General features: G+C 47.4%; 1 pseudogene; it reads left to right on the forward strand.

Moving 5' to 3' along the window:
* The first annotated feature begins 15888 nt into the window (after positions 1-15888).
* LOC135902680 (U2 spliceosomal RNA) lies at positions 15889-16057 on the forward strand (annotated as a pseudogene).
* The last annotated feature ends 4213 nt before the right edge of the window (positions 16058-20270 follow it).

Raw genomic sequence — 20270 nt, forward strand, 5'->3', positions numbered from 1 at the left:
TTTACGCCGAAGTGCCAGGGGTTGAAGATCAAGGGATGCCTTGATAAGAGTTATACTGTGTCGTCTGTCATACTGCGATGTGATAAAACGGGCCGCGCGATTTCGGATGGCTTCAAGCTGATCGATTAGATAGTTCTGATGGGGATCCAGATCGCCGAGGCATATTCGAGTTTCGAACGGATGAATGTTACGTAGGCGAGTTGACGGACAGAACGGGGTGAAAAAGCGAGGGATCGTCTGATAAACCCAAGTAACTTAGAAGCATCTGTACAAAGTTTTGAAATGTGTTCAGACCATGTTAGTTTGTTGTTCACGATGATTCCGAGATACCTGTATGATTCTGTTTCAGGGAGTGGTGTAGAATTTAATGAATACGGATAGCTGAGGTTATTTCGCTTTCTTGATACATGCATGAACTTACATTTGGAAATATTCAGTTGCATAAGCCATGTCGCACACCAGGTTTCTATGAGATTTAAGTCGCGTTGAAGCAGAGCCTGATCATCGGGAGTAGATATGCGGCGGTAAAGGACACAATCGTCTGCGAAGAGGCGGATACAAGATGATATGGCATTAGGAAGATCATTTATAAATATCAGAAAAAGGAGTGGTACGGAGCGGGGTGCGTAGCACGATAAATGAGGCACGATATGAGGCTTCGACGTATTTACTTAAAAATTAGTTGCTCTTTCGCACTATTTATTTCTTCATCAAAGGCTTATGTGTGTCAGTGTACTATCCCGCGTGCAAATATGCTGGAACACGGCGCTTCTATATCTGCCATCAAGTGAAAACTTTACGTTATGAAAAATTAATGTGAGTCATTTGCAGACGTGAATGAGCTGCACTGGATGGATGGAAAGAACTTTATTGTAATTCCGGCAAAGTTTAACGACCCGGGCTCAGGTCTCCAACGAGGGGACCTCGTCGCCGCCGCTCGGGCCCGCTGGACTGCCCGCTCTTCTGTCTTGAGGTTGGAACTGAGGATAACAGTTGAGGATAACAGGATAATAATTGAGTATAACAGGAAACTCCCACAACATTTGTGACAGCGTCGCTCTAGTTGCCCGACATAACTTGCAAATAGCACTCGGGTATTGCGCGAGGAAAATTAGCCGCAATCGCACCGGACTGGGAGAGGTTTCTGCCTGGCTACGTTACAGTTTGGGGTGACGTGGGGGCAATATCCACCTGCCTAGCTGGTAGTTCTTGGTGATATCGTTGTATCTGACTAAGCATACTCGCGTGTCTCGAACCAGGAGGCCAGAGCTCAAAGAAGGGTTGTGCTGCTACTGGCATCTAAGATTACATGTTTGATATATGGCCGCGGCGCATCTGAGGCCAAATTCGCAAACTTTGACTCGTAAGATCTACTGACTGGTCGGCCGCCAGTACTATATTCACTGCCCTTATATTTGCTTGTTGTTGTTCTTACGAAGTTAACTAGCGTAAGAGCTTTTGGTTTGTTTTTCTAGTACTGGCTCAGAATTCCATTTGGAGTTGAGGGAAAAAGAAACCCGAGGACGCCTAAGCACTTCTTATGAGCTGTGAATGCGAGAGCATGAATGTCCAATTGAACGCCGCTAAGCGGTCCTACGAGTTACGAACTACTCCCGGGCAAGCGAGCCCGTTGAGACGCTTGGCGCGTTTTGATTTGGCCTTAACGAGGCGCCGTTGGGACGCAGGCGAGAGCTTGCGCGGACAAGGAACGCGCGGATAACATAGGCTTCCGAGGGCGAGGGTGACATGGCGTCGAGGCGACACCCTCTCCCTTCACACAGCGCCTGGTGTACTGTCGCGGCAGCAGGTGTTCCCTTTCGCCCGCTCTGCTCCATCGAGGAACGCTCGTGACGTCGCGTTGCAGCCAATTGGACTTTAGGCGCCATTTCGCTGCTACATACTTCAGATGCCGTCTTCTTCACTCAGTGGGCCATTTGACGATTTTGCATGAAAACTTCCATGCTCTGACATCTTGGTGTTGTCAGAACTGAATACTAAGCTAGGTTGTAGAGCATAAAGGAGGTAAAAGATACGGAACTTTCGCCCGAAGGGCGAAGCACTGGCAAGCGATAGCAAGGTTTTGCGTAGCGCTCGAACTTATCGGATAGTGTGCTAACTATAAGCGGATGCGACTATACCAGGATGTGACGTACGCTGAGCGCCGACGTATCTGGCACGCTTAAAAGCTTTAACATGCAGTGTAGGGCCTGTAACGGCATCGCATAGGCACCAATGCACTTCTTGCAAAGAGCGGCGATAGTGAAATATGTCACTTTCAGATTGTCAGCACTGCACTGGTTTTGCAATTTAATAGTTAAGAAGACTTAGCATAGAATGCAGGTGCTATGAATGACATGCTTCATCACTTTAGTTCGCACGCTGCAATTCTAAATAAAAACTCTTAGGAATATTTCAGTCAAGAACATAAAACCTGGTTCGAGCAACTTTACTCTTGAATAGTACAACATCTGCCTTGCATAGATTGGTTCTAGTAACGTTGGCATGTACGGCACAGATAAAAATATAGCACACATATACTTAAACATATACGGGAGATAACGACTAGGCCGACGCCGACGGGGAAAATTTACCTGGAGTGTCCATAGAATTGTTATAAAAAGAAAAAAAACTTTCGTTATTAACAATTATTACTTTTGGCAAACAATGGACCATCAACGTTCATATGCTGTATAATATGCTAGTTAGCATGCTATGTCGCTTATCTGACTGTGAAGTGGTACTTTTCTCAGCTACTTTCTTATCATTAAAGCTCCCTCTCTCTAGGTCCATGTCCCCGCCACCTATATCTTGTGTTTAGTCATACGTTTCATCGTTTTCCTAGTTTCATCGCAATTCACAATTTGGTCGTCACAATTACACAGGTGGCTGCGTCAAGGGCTGAAGTGGCAAGTGAATGACACACCGTTCACCTCACTGATAACTCGTAAGCTCTGAGGCGGAAATAAATGTGCGCTCTCCTTTCCCAACAGAGAGAGAGAGAGAGGACGAGGAAAGGCAGGGAGGTTAACCAGATATTAGTCTCCGATTTGCTGCCGTACACTAGGGCTGAGAGATAGGTGTTAAAAAAAGGACAGAGAGGACAGGGTTAAAATGCACACTCAGGGATACACACACAAAGGGCGTTGCAGTTAGAGGCGTTTACAAAGGCCGGTAGATCGCAAGAAGCGCAGTAGCGCTTGCACGGCCTTTTTCTGTGATGTTAGGTCCTATCGATGGTGTAGAATTCCTTCTTCCGATAGTGGTCGGTCGTCCATCTGGTTGTGTTCGTGGCGAAGGGATTACCTCTGTGGACTGTACTGCGGGCAGTCGCACAAAATATGGCCAATCGATTCTTCATGGCCGCAGCGGTCACAGGTTGCGTTGTCTGCCATGCCTATGCGGAATGTATAGGCTTTGGTAAAAGTAACGACCAAGCGTGGCGTCTCCACGGCGAAGCTTTGATGGGACTCGAAGGCTTAATGTGGGATCAAGAAGTACAGTCGGGAATTCCTGAAACTTAGCTCATTCCATTGTGACGTGTAGCACTGGCGAGCAAGCAGGCATCAGTACTAGAAAGTGGTATTGGTAAGTGGTGGTCCTCAGTATGGGCTGAACGGTGTTGCGACACCGGTTACTCCAACCGCGACCGGCGTTACTACAGGGTAGCGTGGCGTATTCGGCAGGCTGCAGGCGTTAGACCATGGCGACCAGGCAGGGGCGAGACGATTTCTAGTGGGAAACTTGCAATGTTTATTCCATGGCTGGTGAAGGATAAAAACAAGAGAATGAGTTAATAAAACTACATTGTGGGGCCGCTTAAACAGGCCCGCAAAAATCGTAGGCGGGATTTCGCTCACGTCAAAGTCACGTGACATGTACTGAGTCCCGTCGGCGCTTGGCGGCTGCTCCCTCCTAGGCTACTTTGCACGTGCTTGCCTCAGCTGGCGGCAACCCGTGCGTCCTGTTTGGTTCGCGGAAAGGGTCTCCCCTTGAGTCGCACAGTTTGCGGAAAGGGTTCTCCCCTTGAGTCGCACAGTTCGCGGAAAGGGTTCCCCCCTAGAGTCGCACACACACAAAGGGGCCCGAAATCATTGCGGGGCGCCCGCCCGACCGGCAACCTTTGGAGACAACCAAAGCATATTAGGGATCCATACTCCGTTTCAATTCGGCAAGGTCTTTCGATCATCCTTTTTGCACGTGGTGCTACACGCCAGTCGTAACGATGGGCAGCTTGATCGTTCATTGTCGATATCCCGCAGTGTCTTTGGGGGCCATTGGAAAGTTATTTCATGGCCTGCATCACTTATATGGGGAATCGTATCTGTAACCTGAAATACCAGCTGTTCGTGTGGTCCACGTTCTAAAGGTGACAGTAGAGACTGCAGTGCCGCCTTTGAATCCCAGAAGATCGTCCATTTGTGTGGCAGTTCATCACCGATGTAAAGAAGGGTGGTAAGGAGCACTGCGAGCTCTGCTGCCGTCGATGTTGTCGCGTGAGTCGTCTTAAATTTGATGGTTGTAGCTTTAGCTGGTATCACAATTGCCGCAGCGGAGCTGTTTAGGAGGACACATCCATCAGTGTAGATATACGTAGAGTCACGGTAGTTCTCGTACAAAAGTAGTAGCGTGAGCTGTTTAAGGGCTAGTGATGATAGGTCAGCTTTTTTTCGTAATGCCAGGTATTTTCAGGTTCATTTTTGGCTGAGCGAGACACCATGGTGGAATCGAAGGCCTCGCAGCAGGAGTGAAACAAGCTGGCAATGATTCACCATGTGGGGTTTTCGTTTGTGTGAAAGAAGTGCGTGGTCTGTCTGCTGGTAGAGATGCTAGGTGCTGGCGAGGAGTCCTGGCAAGTTGCCTTATATGGGTGCTCAGCGCTTCAATTTCGATGTAGGTCTTGACAAGGTGGTCTCTAGCGATTGCTATAGTCGCCACTGTTGATGTACCCTGAGGCATCCTAGACAGATTCGGAGCACTTGAGCCTGAACATTTTGTGTTGTGCGTAGATTAATTTTGCCTGTGTTGGTTGTTGCTAGCAAGCTGTACCACAGAAAGCCAAGAAAACGCACCCTGTATAGTTGTAGCATAGCACTTGTGGACATTCCCCAAGTCTTGCCAGTGAAAAACTTGAACAGGTGGGAGATGCCTGTCAACCGTTTTTTCACGTATGATACGTGAGGGCTCCGTGATAAGTCCCTGTAGATTATGACACCTAGAAACTCGCAAGATCGAACATGCGGTATACTTTCGACATTTATCATTACGCTGTAGTTTGTCACGGGTTTGCGCGTAAATGGCACTAGTACGCATTTCTCGGAGGAAATTTCCAGGCCTCGATTACGGAGGTAGGTAGCAGTTTGGGTGGCAGCTCTCTGAATTCTTGCTCGCAACTGTAGTCGTGTAACTGCAGACGTCCATATGCAGATGTTATCCGCGTACATTGATAGCCTGACTGTGCTTGGCACGTACTCCAGGAGAGAAGTTAGGGTTACATTAAAAAGCACACGGCTAAGTACACCGGCCTGCTGGATGCAGCGGAAGCTATAATGTAGTAAATATGGCCTTCCTCGTTGTTTACAAAAAGGGTCGTATGGAGAGATAGCTGCGTATCCATTGAAATATGCGACCACTCACTCCTACCTCTTCGAGAGCAGAGAAGATGACTTCGTGTGTAACGCTGTCATACGCCCGTTTGACATCGAGGAACAAAGAAGCCAGAGAGGCTTACGGCCTTTCTCATGCTGAACGTAGGTGACCAGGTCGACAACGCTATCCATCGATGATCGACTCCGCCGAAAGCCCGCCATTGCATCCCGATAGGTTTTATGGCACTCCAAGTACCACTCCAGGTGTCCTAGGGCCATACTGTCGATTACATTGATCAGGACGGAACATGGAACCTAGCGGTGCATGCAATGCAGCGCCTTGACTTATTTGTCACTGGAAAAGATTAACTGTTTAAACTGAGCACAAGGGAAGTTTGCGATGTTTGGATGTGACACCTGGCGCATGCCGCTACCGGACACACGGTCGTACGGAGCATGACTTCACTAAATGTGAGCTATAGTTCAGCGAAAGTTGGAGTATTTCCCTCTTATAGTGCGGCGAAAAAAAGCATAGCAGTTAAAGAAGACGAAGAAATGTTCAGCTGCTAAAAATTGGTTTTGCCTGACTCCACAAATCTGCATGAATGAAGCACTGCAGAGAAAATAACGAAAGTATTTTCCGTAACACTCTTCCATATCCAACGATAGTAACTCGCTCACTCCGCCACCATCACCACCACCAGTACTAGTGGTTATAAAATCAGCCTACAAAAATCCGAGCCCTGCACCTTGGAATGAACAAGTTTACGCATGCACGTATATAAGTTACGTTTCTGAATGGTTCGTGCATGGCGTGTTCTCAACCCAAATTTACTTTCTTTTTCCTCCGGCGGATGTAGTGGGAACACTTTTCGTCAAAACCGAAAAGTCCGTAACCCAGTTATAGCGAAGGAGATTTGTCGACAATCCGTTCCTTATCTCATTTTCTCCGGAGGCCACTCAAAACGGCAAGAAGGTGCGGACAAAGCCCACGCATCAACTTGAATTGGATGTGGATGCTGTACTCGTACAAGCAGAAGTCCAACGATACTGCCACCGGTGCACGCGTCAACGGTGTGCTGCTAAAGAACGGCTATTGAAAAAACCCGGTGTTTCGCAAAAGACGTAGTTCGCGCCCTTTCCGACTAAAGCTGAAAATATAAATAAATACAAAGACAAAGATCACCAAAGTAGTCAGAACCGTTTTAGTTTTCTTAGCATGCCTACTCTCTGGTTTGAATTCAAGGCAGCCCTCTCACTCTCCTGCAAACGTGGGCGATGAGTTAAAAAGTGAAGAGGGCAAAAAAAAAAGAAGATCGAAAGGAAAGGCCCATAAAAATGAAGATCTTTCTCAATTTTCAGTCGTAGTGAAAGTGAAGGCGGGCAATTCTTTGGGCGCCCAACAATTTTTTGCAGCCCACATATACCGTAATGGCAGTATCACGGCGCGGTGCACGTGATGGCAGGGCGGCGTCGATACTGAAGATTGCACCCAAAAGTACGCTCTAGGAAGCTTTGTCCGTCCCGCGTAAGTAAAAAAAAGAAGGTCATTTGTACGCGCGAGAAGGCAAGTGCCAAGAAATGATCCGATTCGAAACATCTGTCGCATGTCGGTAAAGTTCTTGCTATACAGCGCAGGTAAAGTGCGTTTTGAACTGATAAGTGAAAAAAAGAACATGTAGTGCAAGAAACAACCATCTTGGGATCGTTAACAAGAACACCACCAACAACACGAAAAAAAAAAAAAACCTGCTAGCGAAAGGCCCTCTACAGAGGGCTTATAGCATGCTCATGAATTTGAGTACCTCGGAGAAGTAACAATAACAAACCGTAAAGAGAAAAAAAAATTATCGATGGTAACGATACTCCCTAATGCAAAATTTTAGCGCAGCTCTATACGTGTTTTCACTTATTGGCTGGCGCGGACAATCGGTCTCGTGCGGCACGTTGCAAAGGGAGTGAAGTGTGGCGCGACTGCCTCGCTAATCTGCAGGTGGCGAGATCCAGCGCGCGGTTGACGCGAAGGCGCGATTGACAGCAGCCACCACCGACAGACCTCCCAGACGACGCGCGCTACTCTGGCGCCATTTCGCAGCCAGTGTCACCACACTACGCTTTTCTTCTCACGCTTTCGCCATGCCCGCCTTCGCTTTCCGCCTCAAGGTTCCGCTGCACCCTCTTCTCCGCTTTCCTACTCGTGTCCTTTATCCTCCCCTGAGCTCCGCGTTCGCTTTCATCTTTCGCTGTGCTCGTTCGCTGGGTTAGGCCGAGATACGACTCCGCGGCACGCCGACGCTCACCGCAGGAACTGGCGCCTGAGAGCTGCGCTATAAAAAAAAAAGAAAAAAGAAAAACACATATTCGGGAGAATTCCCAGGACGCGACCTTCGCCTCTCTGGGCTGTGGAAAACAAAACATATTAGAACAAGTGATCTGCTGGGTTAAAATATTCGGCGTTTCGGCCTAAGGCATATACGAATTGTGATTTTGCATTTTTAGTTTTTTTTTTAAATCGCAAATATAGTCATTCTCCAGACAGACTTAGAAAAAATTAGCGGATCGCACGTGGCATGGGAATTGGTCCATGTGAAGCTCTTATTAGTTGCGAGGAAGGCTGTTTTTGTTTAGCAGCCCTTTACGAGTATAGAGTGCATGACTAAGTTTACCACTTTTTCGACAGGAAACGCCTCGCTGTACATACAATTATTGCACTCGAACATGCTGATAGCACGCATGTCAATGAAGGAATGACGGCGATTATGCTAAGCCGATGATGATGTATGATGACGATAGGATGACGACGCTGGAAAGACGATGATAGTATGACGCTGAAGGCATGGCGACAATGGAATAACGACAACGGAATAACGACAATGTAATGACGGCATTTATTACGATGGCATAATGATGACCGAATGATGATGATAGAATGACGACAACGGCATTATGACAATACAATAACTACGGCCGAATGATGACGTAGTGAGGACGACGATGAATATACGACAACCTCATAACGAGGAGAATGGAATGATGACGAAGGAATAATTACGGCGGCATGGCAAAGAAGCAATTATGACGATGGCATAATGACGACGGCGTGTTTGTGTTGGTGCTGAAGTCTGCGCTTAGTGCATCAGCTGATGCCCCTCGCCGCCTCAGTTAACACTGCATCCGCTGCCACTCTGCATCACGCCCCGGATCAACCCATTTTGAATGACATAAGCCAGAAGAAAGCACCCGGTTGAAGCAAGCCAAGTTTCGCTTTCAAAACTGCCACTATACACTTGCCAGCCCTGTGCTTTTACCTAGCGCCCAGTGCGAAGGCAAGACACAGATGCGGCTTTTCACAGACTCCCGTGCCAGCGCGCTTGGAGGCAGATCGAGGTGGACAACACGAGTGTAATAGCGGACTGCGAACACTCCTATTCGCAGTTTTGGCGGTGCTGACTGACAAAGCAGAACAAGTGAACACGCTTTTGTTCGGAGTAATAAAAAAATTCTGCTTAAAACATGAACATATAATGTGGGCTCATTACTAGCACACAAGCGGGGTTCATTACCCCGCTTGAAACTTATCGTTTCGCTGCTAGAACGCTCAAATTCTTATGGGAGGCTCTTCACCTAGTAACTGGAAAACAGACATGCGAACAGATTCAACCGTCCCAATTTGCTGGATTCAAAGATTCGTAGCCAAGGAGAAACAGTTTGTTCCTAGCGTAGTTACCGAAACTTAAGCAACAACGTTCCCATCACGCTGGAATTACTGCCCGGAAACCAAACCCAGCGGATCTGTTAACTCGTGGACTTCCACTTAAAAACTTTCGAGATAATCGACTGTGGTAGAAGGGACCTGAACGGGTGTCGCACGAACACACAGGATTACGTGCCTACGTTGGACAGCGTTAGCGTACCTGTACCGGCAGACTAACGCGTGTCCTGTGACTTCAAGAAGGGTGTTCCGGCGTGATAAATGTGGCGTAAGATGCCATCTTCAACCTAGAGAAGTCTGACTCCTGATAAAGACGATACGCGTCACAGCTTGGCTAAAACTGTTGGTCAACTGTCGTTTCCCTAACTACCGTTGACAAGGAGCACTGTCAACTTCAGAGCTTCAAAATTCGAGAAAATCTGGTTCAAACAAGTACAAAAGTTACAGAACGTAGATAACCGAACTCATAGCAGGAAACCACCCGGAAAACGATTCGCCAATAAGGGATTTACACCCACTCATCGATGAGAAAGGTATCATAAGGATACGAACTCGCCTCGAGTACGCTGATCTCACGAGCACCGACAAAAAACCGGTGCTTCTTCCGAGCAATCATCCGGTAAAACACCTCATCGTTATGGGCGCTGACCAAGCGGTGCTGCACGGTGGTGTTGACGATACGTTAGCCGAGCTTCGTGCTAGCTTTTAAGGTGGTGAGAGCTGGACAGCTGTGAAGTGTGGGCTCAGAAAGTGTGTGACGTGTGCCCGATTTCACCCCAAAGCGACGAGTGCGCACTGTCTTCCTAGACAGTGGGTGGACAACTCACGGCCGTTAGAAGTTAAAGGAATGAATTTTGCCAGGCCAATGTTTCTTCCTGATTGTGGTACTGTGAAAGTGTATACTGTGCTCTTCACTTGAGCAGTGCTGAGAGCCATTCACGTTGAGCATGTACTGGATCTTACAGCGGATGCCTTCATAGCGGCTTTTAAGAGGTTCTGTGCTAGACGAGGAACACCGCGAATGGCGTACTCCCATAATACCGCTACATTTAATAAAACATCACGCGATCTGGATCACAGGCACCAATTGCTAAGAGACGAAGTCATCGATTACTGCGTGAGTCACAAAATACCTTCGATGTTTATTGCAGAGAAAGTTTATTGGTAAGCTGCCCTTCGGAAGAGGCTAATTATAATTGTAAAGGAGTGTCTTCGAAAATCATTCAACAAATGCTCTTTGAATTTACAGCTATTATATTACCTTTGCTAGCTGAAGCTGAAACTGTGCTGAGTTCTAGGCTATAACTTTTATGTACTCGAGTCCCGATGAGCCAGACACTTTAACGCCATCACAATTTTTGTAAGGTTTTCCTTTGTTATCCGCACCCGAAGGAGTTGGTGACAAGCGCAGCAGAGAGACTGAGTTAGTGAATTTATGGGTCCACAGGCAACGCGTAATGGAACATTTCTGGAAGCGATGGCTACGTGAATACTCGCTCGTACTTCGCAACGTTCATTCGAGAAAGGTACAAAAGAGTCACGAAAAGAGAACGATATCGTAATTATTCATGTAGAAAGCATTATTCGGATCTTTCGGAAAACTAGTGTAATCAGCGGGTGTATTCAGTGTCAATATGGTGTTGTTCGCGCGTATAAAATAAGGCTGCCAACCTTACTTACCGTCCGCCCTATACAGCGCTTAGACCCTTTAGAACTTTTCATCCCAGACCGCAGAGTATATTATCCGCGAGTAAAAGAAGACGAAGGCGCGGCAAAAGGAATTACTCGTGCGGGGCTGGCATCTGGAACGTTCTTAAAGATGGACACGACTTATCAGCGCTCAGAAGAATAAAACGACTTTTCCCACCCACTCTCGCGGTGAAAATTCCTTTATTCCACAAGTACCTCCAACACACGACATCTTAACTAAATAGCACACTAATTCAACGGGTCCTTTGTCGTAATCTATTTTCTTAGATTTAGATCTGGTATGTGCCATGGGATGTGTGACTATTCTTCGCCAATCCTCCAGAATGGATTCGTGCCACTGTGGCACAAGAGGCACAGAATCCTTAAATGTAGCTAGATGTGTAGCGTACTTCTCTGTCCATGCATCTGTGATCGCCATCCTTCCCTCGACAAGCATCATACGTCGCCTTCGTTCTCGTGATATCGGGGCACAGACGTTTTACACTCTATGCATCCACCTCATTTGCTGCTAGTACTTCGGCATAGATTGTCTGGTTAACCTCCCTGCTTTTCTCTCATTTGCATCTCTCTCTCTCTGGCATAGATTGTGAGTGGTGCAGTGCATAAACATAAAAATTCCATAGGAATAAAGTTGTGACATGTATGGTAGATAAACACAAACGTTGCGTGAGATTTTGCTTTGTATAAAAATGAAAGTAAACACAACTGCATGCATCGTCGCTAGTTGACTAGCATTCAGTTAGCCGCTTCTCTAAGGCTGCATTCGCATAAATTCCAACATGTGTGTTTGATCTGTATATTTTCGCTCTCCATGGCCGATGCCTTCTGCAGAAAGTTTCCCACAGGCAGGTAGCGGGAACGTGCTAAGCTCGCCGGAATTTAGAAGGTGCCCAACACCGTGCGTAACCGAGAACATCCCCATCCATGTTCAAATTGATACACTGGAATAGTTCCGATGCTTGCATGCAAACTAAACATGCAAGTTTTTCTGTGTGAACGGCAACAGTCGTTTTAAGGAATAAAAAAACAAGCATTGGAAGATAAGCAGAGGCACGGCAGCCAATATTGAACCTTGACACTCTGGACGCTGTGACGTACCACTGATCAATTAGATAATCAGAATATCCTGCAGTTGCCTACGCCTAAAGCGTGACAATAGATTGCGGAGTGCGCACCCAGTGCTGACGGTGATTGCAGTGTGAGTCGGGCGCCTTTGTGAAAAATGGTGTGTATCGGAGACATGGGACATGGAAAGTGGAATGATCGCACGTAATGCACATGAGAGACCCTAACATTGCCGGTAGTTAAACGAGAATATAACGTGAATGGGGAAAAACAAAATTTTTCTACAATATTTTCAACACAATTGGGGGCCAGTATATGTTGTCGAATACCTGCCGAAGAGCTTCACAAATGGATGAAGGCGCATCGTCTGCTGCGGAAGCACCGGCCAGCAAGCGGGAATGCCCCTCCTCGGTAGCTTCTGTATCGCCTGGCTCCGCGTCGAAGTGCAAAGCAGTGGTGAAACCACATGAAGGGTTGGACGTATCAAAACTATCAAATCGCCTCCTCCAGGCAGCCTTCAACGCTTGCCTCAAAACCACCGCGTTTCAAGGCTTCTCGAATCACCACCCCAGCAGCAGCATATCCATGTTGGTGCGTTCGCGAGCGGATGCCGACCGCCTCACTCACCTGCAAGCTCTGCGACTCATCTATTCTACCGTACAAGTGGCCGGAAGCGTACTTGATTTCTGGTTTGGACTTGCGTCGGTATATGGTTTCTGGTGTTAGCCCGGGGTAGTCACGGGAGAGCCTTATTGACGCTTTGAACTGGTCCAGCCACAAAGTCGTGACAGCTCGTTACGTGGGTCATGGACACACGTGCCTGGTCACTCTCCAAGGTCCTCGAACTCCTCCGATCCGTATTACGTACTGTATGGATGCACCCTGTAGTTCCATGTGTACAATCCCGCGGTGGTACACTGCTATTGCTGTTTCCGTCCCGGTCATATGTGAGCCTTGTGTCCTCATCCAGCAGACGCCTCTGTGAAATCGCCCAAGACACCCACGTACAAATGCGGACTCTGCCAAACGGAGAATCATGATATAACATTCAAAGACTATCCAGTTAAACAGGAGGCTGTCAAAGCCCGTCGAAGGCGCAAGCGCCGCCAGCGTTCAATGACGGGATGGGATGGACAATGTAATTGGAACAAGCAATCGCTTCGTATTGCTTGTTGGAATATTGTACGCTTACAGACGCGGGGTTTGTCCTATTGGATACCCCGGGCACTTCAACTTGGCGTTGGGATCACCCCAGTGCCCACCGTACTCGCCGGACCTCTTGTGGCGGCTGGGTAAGGCCTATCCACACGACGGACCAAACTGCTCTTTTGGACCGCGGTACGCGCATCCCGTGATAGGACGCCACCAGTTAATGCGGACCGCCGTTCGCCCGCGCAAGACCACCATCGCGGTCCAACAAATGGCCAAGGCTTTTCCCGCTTTAGTTTTGGCGGCAGACCACATGCAAACCACAGCCATTTTGACGTAGCCAGCGAACAGAGTGTCTTCAGCCAAATCCAATCTTGTTTTGGGCTCAGAAAAAGCCAGTCGTTTCATGTCCGCCGTTCCGCCTACACGTGCGTGCAGCAGATATATTTTCTAAAGACCATGTCCTCTTGGAGTCACGAGGAGGTTTTTATGTTGTATCCCTTGCTGAGCAGTTCCCCTGTTTGTGGGACTCGAGCCGGAATGATTACAATGATAACGCGAAAAAGGGTTAGTGTGGCTGGTTGGTCTGCTCTGCCGTCTGCTACGGCGGTCCGCCGTGTGGATGTGCTCTGCGTCGGGCCGGACCGCGGCGGGCCGTGACGTCTCATCACGTGACCGATTGGCCCACAGACTTGGTCCGTCGTGTGGATCGGCCAGTACGCGTGCTGTGCCCTGGGACCGAGAGCCGGACCGTTGGGGTCGTGATCACCACGCTGATAATCATTTTTTCTCGATTGCGGTTACACCGTCTATGGCGTTGCAGGTGTTAAACACAACCCTATAGGACGCCACGCAGTCCAACTGCGTGGAGAACAGACCACCACCACATTTACATCTTTTTGGTCTGTGGGCAGTATGCCGTGTCCGGTGTGCGCTAAAACCCCTCAATGATTAAATGCAGCGCCATGACCGCCGTCCACCCCCGCTTCACACTTGTTTCTGCTCGCGTTCTCGCGCCCCTCGATGGTGGCGCCACTTATCCGATGCAGATCGCAGACGACGCCATGCGTTAATGGGGGCTGGATGTCAACTTATACAGAGAAGCTCTTTATGGCTAGCCAATTAATCCGTCCGTCACCTGTACGCTGAAAACTCCTTCAGCGCAACTCCATGCGCATGCGCGAAAAAGAAGAATAAGAGAACGAGAGATGCGCGATTGGCTGCGCCAGTAGTGACGTCGTTACTCTCCGTCGCAGCCGAGCGCGCGCGCAGCAGTTTCTCTCCGGCTAAGAAATGGGTAGGCACGCGTCATACATGCGCCCGAGCAGCACAGCTTCCGATCAGCAATGCCGCGAGCAGAACCGGGAACGAGCTCGTCAACGCCGTGCCGATGCTGCAGCCCGGGCACAACGATAGGCTCGTGCAGCCGAGCGCAAGCAGCAACTGCGTAAGGAGGATCCGGCAGCTTACCAAGCCGTCATTTAAGGAACTGTCGGGATTAACCCGGTGATGAATATTGGGGCCGCACGTTTCAACTTCGCTGGTTAACCATCTGTACGGAACGTTTGGGCGGCGATTTTTCAATTTGACGCTTTTGTTTTAGCTCCTATTTATTTCTTGTGGCACTTAAATTACATCCGAATACCTTATTTCAACCACGCGAAGAAGCAAAAGCGATACGAACGAAATTTCGGGGAGGAAAACAGGTAAAATATTTGTTTTTTAGTTGCGACAGTGGTAGCATGAGCACACGTTCGCATCTCGGTGCGGGCTTTCGCAGAGTCTGGTTTGTGAATCGTCACAAATAACTGATTGTAAAACACTGCTTCCTGAAAGTGTTCATCAGAAATTGAAGGTACAAATCTGTTTTGAGTACCGCCGACTATAACGACTCAGTTATGCAGCTACGTCGTTAAGGAGAACGGAAGCGGTGGCTGGAGCCACATCAACCATTCTAGCATGATGGCTTCGCCTAGAGCCTTACAATAAACATTAAGATTTACTACGTTGGCACTGACTGTGCGCTCTGGCTGAGATAACCTTAGAGCATGCTGAGTACAGCATGCTCTAGTACAGCGTGCTTGCCGGATGGCAGCGCAAAAAGCTTTTCTCCTTCACTGAAGCGATGACGGCAACCGTAGCGCAGCAACTCATGACGACGAGTGGAAACAGCGCCAAGGAAGTACGCTGTTCCTAACGACGCGCTCACGATGCAAGCTACCATCACGATATAAACCGCATACTACGTACACTACGACGCGTATTCATTCATGCCTCGAAAATGTCGCCCGAGAGACTTCTGAAAGCGCGCGCTTTCTTCTCGGATGGAAAATAATATGGAAAAGCTCGCGCTGTCACGTGACTGCAGTAGTCGAATCGGAAAGGGGAGAGGGCGGCGAAGAGCGCAGGTAAGCGAGAAAGGCGGAAATCTCGCGCGGCCGCGAGAACGTTCAAAGGATTGCGCTACTTTTGTCGCTGCTGAGCTTCGTGCGAACCTAAATAGACTCGCCGCATCACCCAAACGTGCCATCGCTGCGAGAAGCGCCTCTCCCGGGAACAGTGGATGAACTGGTGCGTGTCGCTTGGCCCACGTTCTTCCGCCTCGATCTGGCGAACGTTTCGCAGTATGGAATTAGGCGGGTTCGTGCCGGAACCAGCAGCCAGTGCATGCCTGTCTTCTGTATCTCTTCTTATCAGCTTAATATCTGATATGGGTTGTATTTGGACCCAAGATATTAAACATACTTCTGCACGTTGGCGGAGTGCTTGAACCCTGCTTCGCTTTCACCGCGGGTCGCCCCGGTATTGCATTATCTTCGAGATCGGCCCACGTTTTTGGTCTATGTACATTGATCCGTTGGAAACTAGCCGTATACAGCTTCGCTGTAAAAGTTCTTGCGCTAATTAAATTATGGGGTTTTACGTGCCAAAACCACTTTCTGATTATGAGACACGCCGTAGTGGAGGACTCCGGAAATTTCGACCACCTGGGGTTCTTTAACGTGCACCTAAATCTAAGTACACGGGTGTTTTCGCATTTCGCCCCCATCGAAATGCGGCCGCCGTGGCCGGGATTCGATCCCGCGACCTCGTGCTCAGCAGCCTAACACCACAGCCACTGAGCAACCACGGCGGGTTCTTGCGCTAATGTAAGGATGCAATCAAAGTGGCAATGCATTTACCTTGCGGCGTCATATGAGAGCGAGGAGGAAGCAAAGCTCGGTTTCAAGGGAATATGAAGAGGTTTCAGAATAGGAAGAGTTGCGGTGGTTTCGAAGGCTGCCACAGTGTAATTCAACTCCTGAAGTTGTTTTGTCGATTGTGCACGTAGCAGTGCTGCAATCGCCGTTTAAATTTTCGTTGATGCTCCCCCCCCCCCCCCCTTCGCACGCAAAGCATACCGGCGAAAGACGGGGCGCGAGGATGACGTCACAACAGGGGTTACGTGAGCGCTCTCTTCGAATCACGCAAGCTGCCGACACCTCAAATGACGTCACGATCGTATTCGCCATCGGAGCCTGTCAACAGACGCGCGACGTCTCCCACAGAAGCTGCGGCTTGTTTTTGCTAAATAAAGCGTGTGGCGGTAATTTCTGGCCTGTTAAACTAGGATTTTCGTATCCAAGGTGTGAAAAACTTTAATACCTCGCTGAAAGCTCACTTTTTTTTAAAAGTGCTTCAGCTGCCCTTTAAAAGACACGGAATGAAAGATGTGAGGTAGACTGATAGCATGATCGAACATCATGCATCTGTAGTTGATGCTATATTACGGGAAATCACTGCACACCCCTCTTCAACAGCTTCCTTTTCTGGACAACTGTTACAGCAACGACACGCGCGACCACGCTCGCCCGTTAACCGCACCGCCGTCAAAAGAATGACAGTGGAAGTGTCACGCATTCCTCTCACATTTCTGCGAGAGATAGGACTGATGGGCACATGGTGACAAAATTGGCGCAGAAAGAGGCGCTCTGGAGGAGCAATTGCCAGCTAGGTCGGCCCCCAGCAACATATTACCAAGCGACTGAATGTCTTTATTTCGATACTAATTACGGAAAGGAAGAAAACTGTATAATAAATAGTTCATATGACCTCAAGGCAAAGTTACCAGCACCCGCACTATTTATTTATTTATTTATTTATTTATTTACAAGTACCATACAGGCCTTCGAGAAGGCATTGTGTTAGGGAAATACGTTAAATATTCGTCAGCAATTAGGAAGCAAAAGAAGTAAGCACCTGTACAATGAAAGGAATGTTCATGCAACGCAGCAGTATGGAACACTAATGCGATATTACTACATACAATATCAAGAGCAATAACATTAAAAACAGTAAACACAATAACATAATAACATTATAAACGTTTCGTCTCCATACAGTAACAGATACAGCAAGAAAATTAGGATCACTGAAATTCTTTTACTAACTTCGGATTATTTTAATGCTTGTATTACTTGCAAGAATCCCTGGTAGATGTTTCGAGAAATACGAAGGTTATTCAAAAAGTAAGGACCGTTTGGTCCTAAAATATATCTATATTAGTTAGTAAAAGTTTTTATTGGCGAGTTCAGTTTAGTACAAACCTACTTCACTTTTCTACGTAATCACCGTTAACTTTCAAGCACTTTTCGTACCGGTGCACAAGTTTCTTTGGTCCCTCTGCATATAAGTTCGCAGCCTGGGATTAGAACCAGTTGATAACGGCGGTCTTTAGTTTCTCGTAGTCGTCAAATCGTCCCCAAAGCCACTGTTTTAAGTGAAGGAAGAGGAAATAGTCCCTTGGTGCAAGGCCAGGACTGTAGCGTGGGTGATGAAAAAGTTCCCAACCAAAATCTTGAATCTTCTTCTTGGTTCGGTCAGCGGGGTGGGCACGTGCGTTGTCACGGAGAATGACAATTCCAGACGACAGTTTCCCGCGCCGTCGATTTCTGATCGCACATCTCAGTTCGGTGAGCGTTTCTCAGTATACAACAGCTGTAACTGTGATCCCACGTTCCATGAAATCAACCAAAGAGTGCCCTTTTCGTCACAGAAAATGGTAGCCATCGTTTTCCGACTCGAGTAAGGAAATTGCTTGAATTTGTTCAGTTTTGGTGAAGAGGAGTGGTGCCATTCCATTGATTGTTGTTTTGTTTCTGCAGCGGCGTAGGAAATCCAAGTCTCGTCACCTGTAACAATGTGCGAAAACAACTCAACTCCGTCTTGTCGGTAGCGGTCCAGAAATGCTCGTCCACTTGACATTCTCTGCGGTTTGAGTTGGTCGGTAAGCATTTTTGATACCTACCTTGCACACATTTTGTGATATCCAAGCTGTTCAGTTACAATCGTGTAAATGGTAGTGCGTCCAACGAGAGGAAATTTATCAGGCAGACCACTAGCTGTCAGTTGCAGATCTAACTGCCATTGCCGGTCGACTTGTTGAACAGTTTCATTGTTCTGGATGCTGGGTATGCCACTCCGCTCGTGCATCGTGCACATTTGTGCGGCCATTTTTGAAGTCTCGACACCATTTACTGACCTTCGCTCATCACTGTAGGTCCGTAAACTAGGACCAACTGCCCATACACTTGAGAAGCTTTTGCATTCAAAAATCGAATTACAGCTCGCACTTCAAGACAGGCGGGAGCAACGATTTTCGCGGACATTGCCTTCCTTCCCCGACAAGCAGACGACTACTATGCCAAAACAATAATTTCATTGCCTTCGCGAAGAATTCACAGATGGCGCTGCACAAATAAAAGTTTATACTGAAGCGTAAATGTTTTAATGTGAACAAAGAGCCCTTACTTTTGGATAACCCTCGTATTTATCTTTGGCGACTAATAAACCTGAAGAGTACTCTTTTAGAGGGTTTTGTATGTATCACAAGCCAATGTTGTATGTACGCGTTTCGCATTTTCATATAGGCCTTTTTTCTTGTTTCTCATTCGGTGAAGTTTTAGTAAACCATGGATTGGAATTCTCGTTAGTTATTGTAACAAGAGGGACGTGTGTTTTAATTAATGCAGACAACTTATCCCTGAATAGTAACCAATATTCATTGACAGATCGGCTGTAAATGGGTGGCTCCAATACATCCATAAAAAGTTTTCTACTTCCGAGTTAATCATACTGTAGTTACCTTTGTTGTAGTCTCTAATTTGCTTTCTTGTGAAACCGGTGGACGCGCATGGAATATTGATGGTCACTTGGAACATCGGGTGATCACTGAAACCATGTTTCTGGGGCTGTTGTCAAAATCAGGTAAAAAAAAAACTGGACTTGCGAGTGGGTTGAATAAACACCTGAAATAGGTTAAAATATAATGTTAAGGTAATAAAGCTTGTGCACATATGAGAGGTTGAGGATAGATTAACCCAGTCAATTAAAAGAAGATTGAAATCTCCGACTTGATACATTATATCTGCCTGATACAGACGAATCACCTCATTAATACTGTCACGTAATGCACTTAGAAAGGAAAAATCAGAATCCGGCTCACGGTAACACTTACCACGCAGTACTTTCACGGTTGATACTGAGCAGGCCAGCCAAATAATTTTGAGGTTAGTATGGGTTTTAACAGCAAAATATTTGATATTTTTAATCCCATCATGACACCGCCTCCTCTTTTCTTATAATGGTCGTGCCTGTATATGCTGCAAGTGACGTTGCCCGGGAAAATTTCGTTGTCGCTGATTCCAGGATGTAACCAGGTTTCGGTAATCGCAAGAATATTCGAATTGCAATCGTCAAGATAAGAAGAAACAATATCGCGCTTTGACATATAATACTACGCATGTTAGCAAACAATAATGATAAGGATGATGAAGTTTGATTCGGTTTATGGTGATTGTGCGCATGCGTATTGTGTCGTAGCTGTATCTATTGACTATGACAACTGCATCAGTTGTGACATCGTAGGTATACGTCTCACAGACTATGCGCGTTCGGTCGTCATTCCACTTAAACGCCTTGTTTTTATTCTTAGCAAAACTAGTTTTCGCTTCTATTCTCACATCGCGCGGTAAAAATCCTCGCGGATTCAATACGCTGATCCCTCAAGT

This window comes from Dermacentor albipictus, chromosome 1, assembly GCF_038994185.2.
Source record: "Dermacentor albipictus isolate Rhodes 1998 colony chromosome 1, USDA_Dalb.pri_finalv2, whole genome shotgun sequence".
In the NCBI taxonomy this organism is placed as follows: Eukaryota; Metazoa; Arthropoda; class Arachnida; order Ixodida; family Ixodidae; genus Dermacentor; species Dermacentor albipictus.